The sequence below is a fragment of the Sycon ciliatum genome, chromosome 3 (genome assembly GCF_964019385.1).
Source record: "Sycon ciliatum chromosome 3, ocSycCili1.1, whole genome shotgun sequence".
NCBI classification, from domain to species: domain Eukaryota; kingdom Metazoa; phylum Porifera; class Calcarea; order Leucosolenida; family Sycettidae; genus Sycon; species Sycon ciliatum.
In genome coordinates, this window is record NC_088645.1 from 10,273,343 (window position 1) to 10,282,065 (window position 8,723).

The 8,723-nt window shown below is 46.2% G+C and overlaps 1 long non-coding RNA gene across 1 annotated transcript in view; it reads right to left on the reverse strand.

Moving 5' to 3' along the window:
• Positions 1-1,729: 1,729 nt before the first annotated feature.
• LOC135812449 (uncharacterized) overlaps positions 1,730-8,723 on the reverse strand; it is a 9,062-nt gene continuing 2,068 nt past the window's right edge. Inside the window, exons 2-3 of the long non-coding RNA XR_010552803.1 lie at positions 7,548-7,836; positions 1,730-2,408 (exon numbers count right to left, since the gene is read on the reverse strand). This is a non-coding gene — a long non-coding RNA (uncharacterized LOC135812449). The remainder of the gene's footprint in view (positions 2,409-7,547; positions 7,837-8,723) is intronic.

Here is an 8,723-nt window from a genome sequence, read left to right on the forward strand (position 1 = left end):
TCAAACACAAGAGAGAAGCATGGACGCTGAGCGGAATAGATGATGTCGGCTCGGACACTTTCGATGGTTCCAGGGGCAAACAATGATGCACACGCAGGCCACCACGAGAGTGAACCCACCTTCTGCATGTACCACACTGCACAGCACCACGCTGATCCTGGATGGGGAGACTTTGCTCTGCGCCACATTTGTGCCTTGTTTGTCACCTGGCTGGCGAAACGACCGATGGCAGATAAGACAGTCCACCCGCCAGGCAGACCTATCCTGAGCAACCTCATACCAGGCCAGACAGACAGACACACACACACACACGCACCACACACACGCACAAACGTGCGTGTAAACAGTGACTAAACACACACACACACACACACACACAAGGCACACACATGATCGCACGCCTGCAGACCATCGCTCCAATGAAGATAAGATTACTACTTCTTTGCGTAAATATGTTTGAGATAGAGTGTCGCTCTTAGATGTGACTGATGCCATCAACCAATGTCAAGGAAAAAAATTCACGGTTCACGTCATACTCGGCTAGAGGCTGAGTTTTCCGCATCCGTAGGAACGCCATCATCCTTCAAGGATCAAGGCGCAGATGCAAGGAAAGAATGTGTTCAATCTTCTTCTGCACACGTAGAAATAGGTTTGGGCATTTTCGATGATTTAGAATGTACGTCGCGTGAATATGACAATGTGACAGAGGCAGCCACAATTTACTGATTACTGTGCATTGATCTAGCTATATACACTGCAAGTGCACTGTAAAAATATTGTTACATGCATATAGTTGTGAAGGGAGACAGTATACATGTACATTCACCAATGACACACCTGTCAGACAGCAGGTTAGGGCTAGTCAAAGTTATGAAGGCACAATATGCGATAAAAGGCAAAATTTTGCGATGTACTTGAGTTTGTGAATATATAGTGGACTTTGTGTTCACACATACTCTACCAAATTGCCATGCACACCCTTGTAACACACACACACACACTTGAGCCTGGGGAGCATGATTGCTGTCAGCCAGTGTTGCTTTCAAATGCGTATTCTCGTCAGGAGTGATGTGAAACACATACTGGTAAATATCAATCTCTAAAAAATGCATCCTAAATAAAACGCTCAAGCACTGAGTCTAGTCAGAGTGATAAGACAATAAATTGAAGGAATTTCTCAACAAAAACTCAGTGTACCGCTGTGATCAAGCCGTGGCAATAACTATAGTAGAGTTCTTGGTGGACAGCGATTACCATAAAGAAATGGTGAGATACTACAGTAGTACCCTCTACTGACACAATGCAACCACGTTGTCCAGTACATGTTCGAATCAAAAATACTTTCGTACATTCGTGACCATTTCAATTTATATTCAAGGGTGACCTCCACAATCCACTGGCTTCAGAGGCGATTTATCATTATAGAACGGCCATTCTTGACAAAATAGTCAGACAAATTTTGCGAAGGATGGCGTTCTACTGTGGAAGGGACTCGCCAAGTCACTTGAACCAATTCAACAAAAATACAAAATACTCAGGTTTTACACATTCACGTACCCGTCTGTGCCGTCCCCCATTCCTTCCAAGACATCCACATAGACTCCAACGCTTTTATTCTACTCTTTTTCCGAAGCCGACCATGGGCATGGGCAGTGCCTGCTGGAAGGGACATCCCAACACTTCTCTGACAGGTGACAATTTCCACAAGTAAAAAATGCACCTCAAAAAAGTAGCCAAGTGAAGGAGTGAAAAAAAAGAAGAAAAAAGCTCACACTCTAGACTCGAGTACGAGAGTTTCGTACTCAGGCCATCTGCTCGAGCTGGACCCTTCGAAACTGGAGTGCGCTACAAGCTCGCTACGCCAACTCTGCATGTCTTTTCTCGAACGTAGGATGCGCGAGAACCTGCGCAAAAGACGAGTTTAGAAATAGGCGCGAGTCACCTTAAGAACTCTTGGTAGTACCCACGCATATAATTATGTAGATATTGAAGACTGTTATTCTCAACGTGATCAGGAAAAAAGCCAGGATTGATTGCAATGGCTAGTCGGAACATATCACGAAATGTACAATCAACGGCCAGCATGAGCAGTGAGGTGTTTTCTACTTCTGGCTTCTAGGGAACTTCTCTATCAACAACATACATGTACAGGTATGGTGACACTGGAAAATGAATTGGCAGCAGAGGAGTCGGCGCACCCTGAATAAAACTTAAAAAAGGCTTGTTTATCAAAAAAGGGCAACTGTGCAGTGGTAAAAGGGTTAAGGATGAGGGGTGGGACAGGGCTGTGTGGTGTGCTTGAAGGAGCGTGGTGACGGGAAAGAGATCGGACGACCATCGCCTGCCTTGTTCACGCTTGGGCCAGTGAAATTCTTCACCTGCCTGCCTGAATGCCGCCCCGCGGGGATCTGCACAGACAACGGATAAAGTGGGATTTGGAGCGACGAACAGATACGCGTGACTCCAGACATCGTTGTTTCAATACAAGAAGAGTAAAATCGTACATGTACATTGTACATCATGTATGTGTGTAGTGTGCAACGCTATGGCCGGGTGCTGCCCTGCCCGGATTTTCTTGCAATTTGCCATGGCTGGCCCGGGTATGGTCCTCATCTCTGGGGTTGCATATGCCATGGGGTGGAGTTGAACTTAAAACATAGTTGACCGTACTTCCTCCTCATTCAGCCTACCCTAGACTATGCCAGTAATGCTTACCTACATTGTTTAAGCACAACTCTGTACAATAGGATTGTGACCGTTAGTCACATAGCAATGAAGAGAGTGTTTGGACTCGATCGTACAACGCCCACTGAACTAGTTCTTCGCTTATATCACCTCTATTCTTTGGAACAGCGTATTAGCCTCAAGCTCTATGTTTTTGTGTACCGCTGCTTGGCCCAGCATCTTGCTAGTCCTCTTCTTCAGTCTTTGTACCAGCTTCGGGCAACTGCACCTGGTCACCAGGCATGCACCCGGGGTAAGGCACAAAGAGCCTTAGTTCTCCCACTCGTTTATACGCAGTATGGCATGCGCTCTATATCTTTTCTGGCGGCAGGCAGGTGGAACTCTCTCAGCTGACTGTCGACAGGCCCACACTCTTGCTCTGTTCATTAATATGGTTAAACTTCACCTAGGGTTCCCAGTAAAAAGGCAGTAGCCTGTTGGGACTCCCCTAGTAAAATAATAAAAACTACCACTACTACTACTCCTTTCACAACAACTTCGTGATGGATTTTTGAGGGACTGGTTTGCGCACAAACTGCCGCAAAATGAGTCGCGATCATCTTCTCGGCCTTCCCTGGCATGCCATGAAAGAGGTACGATGCAAGGAAAGCGACTTTTCACGACAAGCCGAGCGGAATCGATGGTCGCGCTGTGGCAACATAGGTGATGACAGCCATGGCGAGCGAAACTGATACTTATAACACTTCTCCGAGGGGATGATGCGCTGCACGCTTGGTCTCTCTACTACGATTGAAATTGTTAACAGGGGGATGGAACGGAACAACGAGCCTACACAATGAGCGAGTGAACAAGAAGCTGCTCCGATCGCACAGCGCAATGAAATAATTCTGAATTCAAGTTCTTGTTCACCCTGCACAAAGCCCCGGATTCGAATGCTGATGACCATGCATTCTTTCGGAAGTCTGCTGTCCGACGCGAGTCTCGTGGCTAAGGAAAGTCGACTGGACTTGCTACCGCTGCCGTTCAGTGTTGGTAGGAGTATCCATTGGAATCAGTTTGGCTGTGCCTTTACTCCCGCATTTCGCGGAGCTCTGGATAGTGGAGATGAAACCAGGAGTCGCAAAATATTTTTTAAGACTCTCTGGTGGAAACGAGTAATTCCCTGAAAGCCAACTTGAACGACGGCAACATCACCAAAGTTCAGCGGAGTGTGATCAAAGAAGCCGAGGAAAGGCTGAAACTAGCTGAACATTGACTTGAGAGAGATGACGACTCGCGTGCAGCAGATGACGACAGCGACGCAGGGTCAAAATAAGTCGAGCGAAAGCGACACAAACTGAACTCTTTGCTCATTCTGCCAACAGTTTCTCTTGTAAAAACGCTGTACATGGTCTGAACTACCTTCGTCCAGTAATTTGCAGTCGCTACAAACTGTTCTTGACCTGTTCTAATCGTTTTCATATCCATCAAATCCATCACGAAGTTTTTGTTAACGGGGGAAGTAGTTTATGATGCAATGCCCGTCGTGCATGTATCATCAGACGTGCTCTGGAGCTATGGTATGGTGAACAAATTGACATTTGATCCTGAGCAAATTAGTGCAACGAAACACACTTCGTGCAATTTCACCCCAGTACAAATGTCACGCATTGAATATTACTCGTGCCAGGACTATTGCATCATAAACCACCGAAACAAGACGGAAAATAGACAACACATGGTTGCCTAAGGGGGCGTTCGCTGTTCATCTACATGTACATGTTTGGGTAGAAACTTCTGCCTTCGGTAGAGGTGTTCGGTAGAAAAAGACACCTTCGATCAGGTCAAGTTGTGGCCACATGCTTCAACTCTATACCTTCAAGTGTGTGTGGTGGTGGTAAAGCATAAGTGTGCCAGTAGAAAAGCAAGAAAGAAATTTTTATTTTATCTTACAAACCAACATAATGGGGTGCTATTTAATTTGAGTGTCCAAAAATAGCAAATGACCTCGTACTGGGGTCTGCTGGGAAAGTCCACGGGGTGCGTCAACTGAATGATGTCCGGCTATTGATCCTGTTTATATTTTCACCAGCTACGTTCACCGGTAGTTGGCCTTGAGCAGTATTTCTGCTAAATTCTATTCATTTTTCACTTTTAGTTTCCCCGGCTTTTCAATCAAATTTCTCTCTCCACTTTTCCAGGCAACTCCCCATATGTGTATCTAGTCATCTTTGGAGAATCCTTCAAATAAAATTTGATCAATTTCTTTGGAGTATAAACAACGTGCTGTAAAATTTAGAAGGACACAGTTCAGGTTCCTGAGATTTGTGTCCTTCTTCAACGTATAATTTTAAATATAAATGAATAAATGATTGGATGGACTCGGATGGAGAGGCAAGGATAAATTTATAGAAAAGGAAAAAAAGGACCGAGGAACTACAAGTTACGCTATAATGTCCCACTAACACCATCAGTGTGTGCAATGTTATCGCGTGAGCTGAGTGTCAAGTAACTGCTGGTGTTAGTGCACATTATAGTGAAACTTGTAGTTGCTTGGTCCTTTTTCTTTTCTATAAAATGATTAAAAGGAAATGAATGAATCTCCGCTGTAAACTCTGGCTAAGAAGTAGTATGACTGTACCAGTAGGTATCTGCCGCTAGGGTTTACCGGGTGTTAGCGGCCGTCGTGAGTTCCCTTCCGGAACGGACACGATAATTTACTTTTTTAATTTTATTTTTACCAGTAGGTAGAGCATGTACGTGTACTGCTGTGGACATTAAAATCCCATAAGATTGCTGTGGACCGGAGCCCTTACTGCTTTTAGTGCGTATGTGCACTGTAGTTTACGGACAAACTGCAAACATGGAGCAGCAGTGCTCGGCGCTCGTGGCTGCAAGGCCAGCGCCCCGTGGCCATTTGACTTCTCAACGGTTTTCAATGTCGGCTACAGTACATGATTGTACACATGTACATGGGCTGTAGATCACAGAATGTGATGTTTAACTATCAGAGAACAGGCCACTGCTACAGCTGTAGATGTAGAGCCAGCTTGTCACCCAACGCAAAGTGTTATGTATCAATGCTGCCATGAGTACGTGTGTGTATGCATGTGTGTGTGTGTGTGTGTGTGTGTGTGTGTGTGTGTGTGTGTGTGTGTGTGTGTGTGTGTGTGTGTGTGTGTGTGCATGTGTGCGTGCATGTGTGTGTACATGTGTGCATGTGTGTGTGTGTGTGTGCGTGTGTGCGTGCATGTGTGTGTGTGCATGTGTATGTGTGTGTGTGTGTGTGTGTGTGTGTGTGCCCACAACCCTAAAAGTGCAAACTCCATTGAGTAGCGCGTCAAAGTTTTCATCTATGCTGTCAGACCGCACTGGCCTATCTGCGCTCTGCATGTTATTAGCAGCAAGATATGTACTCGCTGCTTGTGATAAAAGTACTCCTGTACAACCTGTGACTATTCGGTATGCCCTCGGAGAAAAGCAATACTGCCTATAACTATAAGTCTCGGACTTTTGATGCGCAGTGGGCACAGCTTTGGAGCTGCACACACCAGACTGTTGTAGTCATGCAGTCAACTTCGCTAATAACGACTGCGGATATAACGACAATTTGCGAATAACGACAGAATTTCCAGGCGCAGAGCAAAGTCCCATCTAACGGCAATACATAATAATGGGACTTCGCGAAACAGGACACTTTTCTGATGCCCCGCCGAGTGTCGCTATACGCAAAGTTGACTGTAGTTACCGGTAGAGTGAAACCTGTCCAAGACGACCGCTCAAGGGACCTTCAAAACCTGATCTCTGTTACCAGGCGGTCTCCTTATCCAGGGTAATTCGACTGGAAATAGCATGCCTTGGTGCTGGAGTCAGTGGTCTTCTAGGACAGGCGGTCGCTGTATTTGAGAGGTCATCTTTACAGGTTTTACTGGTGCTAGTCAAGCACCTTGATCACAGTGTGTAGACGTGTGTAGGGGAAGTTAAGGCAAAAATCAAAATTTCAACAGTTGTAGTCTTCGAGGTGCTGAGTCGAATGGTCGTGATCCGAGAAAGCTGAGTCGTCCCTTCCTACTTTAATCCCAATCGAACTCGCGCACTTCCACTGAAACTGGGTGACTGCGCCCTACTAGATGGGGATTTGTATACAAAATGTCACTAAAAGTTCCATTTCGTTCTTATAAAAGCACGGATGACCGCGATTGGCCCATATGTTGTAGTCTTTTGGACGCTGAGTCGATTGGTTTTGGTCCGAAAAGGCTGCGATGCAGCTTTCCTCCTTTATTCCCAATCGAACATGGTTGAATAAGCGGTCACGTGCTCCTGCGTACACCAGTCACCTGGTCACCGTGCCTGCAGGGTACAACTTACTAGCCTGTTTGACCTTTTTTGGGTGAAGTCCTGTCACTCAAGTTGAACTCGAGTTGAACCTTGGTGTGAAAGTTGTCGCCTGCTGGCTTGGTGACCAGGTGATTTGGGCACCCAGGAGCACGTGACCGCTTGTTCAACCATGTTCGATTGGGAATAAAGGAGAAACTCTGCATCGCAGCCTTTTCGGACCAAAACCAGTCGACTCAGCGTCCAATAGAGTACAACATATGGGCCAATTGCGGTCATCCTTGCTTTTATAAGAACGAAATGGCGCTTTTAGTGACATTTTGCATACAAATCCCCAACTAGTCGGGCGCAGTCACCCAGTTTCGGTGGAAGTGCGCGAGTTTGATTGGGATATAAGTAGGAAGGGAGCGTCTCAGCTTTCTCGGACCAAGACCATTCGACTCAGCACCCCGAAGAATACAACTGGTGAAATCTTGATTGCCTTAACTTCCCCTTTAAAGGACTAAACCAGCACAAGTAATAAAATGATGACTCACAGCTAGACTTACACTCAGTATGGAGTACAGATGATCCTGCGTTGTTTCACATACAAGAAGTAAGTATACCCACTTGTGGCGTACGCTGTGTCAGGAGTATCAAATGCTCCAGTCCAAGAAGTTCCCTCTCCCTTTGAGATGGAAAACCCCAGCGATTCTTCAAAGCGTCTCATGCAGTCTATCATTATGCCAGCAGGCAACTGGTAAGCCCTCTTCTGGCAAGCGTGGGAGGCTTCTGTAAAATTGCTACCAACGTTGCTAGCGATGTAGAAGAGCTTTCTGCCTCCGGGACATTTGTAAACTGAGCAGGGGCAAAACATCACAGTTTGCACAACAGAACAAAAAGGAATTCGACAATCGCAGTATCAACGGTGCAGTGCATTCAAGTTCATCTTACGCATGCACATGCACATATACACCCTGCTATGCTAGTCTTTCTTCTCTCGCTTTCCCCCATGGTGCGTGATGTGCGCCTAGATCCCGAGACCATTGGTCGGGGGAGCGCACTTTACCTCACCGGCACAGCTCAATAGCACCTCCACGCCCTTTGTAGTCTATGTTCTCTTGATGTTGTTGTTGTTTTTATCTTCCATTCTATGATCTATGTAGGCATATGTGCACTTTCATAAAAAAATAAAAATAAAAATAAATGCGTGTCATAGCCTACTCTCTCCCCGCCCCCCCCCCTCCCCACCATCCCTACAACATACCATCCACTAGTACGCGACATACACGTGTCACCTATCCGCATACAACCTCTACATAGCCATCACTGCTGTGACGCCCTGGCCCATAGGATCCTAAGCGTGCCCATATTGACACAGTCCTTTAATTAAGGTAGCAGCCAACCCATAAATTTCATATGGTATTCAATTGACCGTAACTTTGGTGTCTCTCAATGTATTTGAGTGCAAATTTCCCCACACACTCCTGCCACTATGCTGGCCCTCTGGATATGATTTAAAAGTTCTTGCGCCTCACTGACAGGCTTTCCAGGCCGGAAAAACTCAAAATTCCGGCATAGTGCCACAGTGTGCGAGCCACCCTGGAGCCAAACAAATGCATTACAGTTTTTTTTCACATTTTCGTGCCCATTCTGTCCGTGCGCGAGATCCAAACCTAAAACAAGTCCAGAAGCAGCCATGGGTGGTGGGGTAGGGCCCCTCAACGTGGCCCTGCAATCTGTCA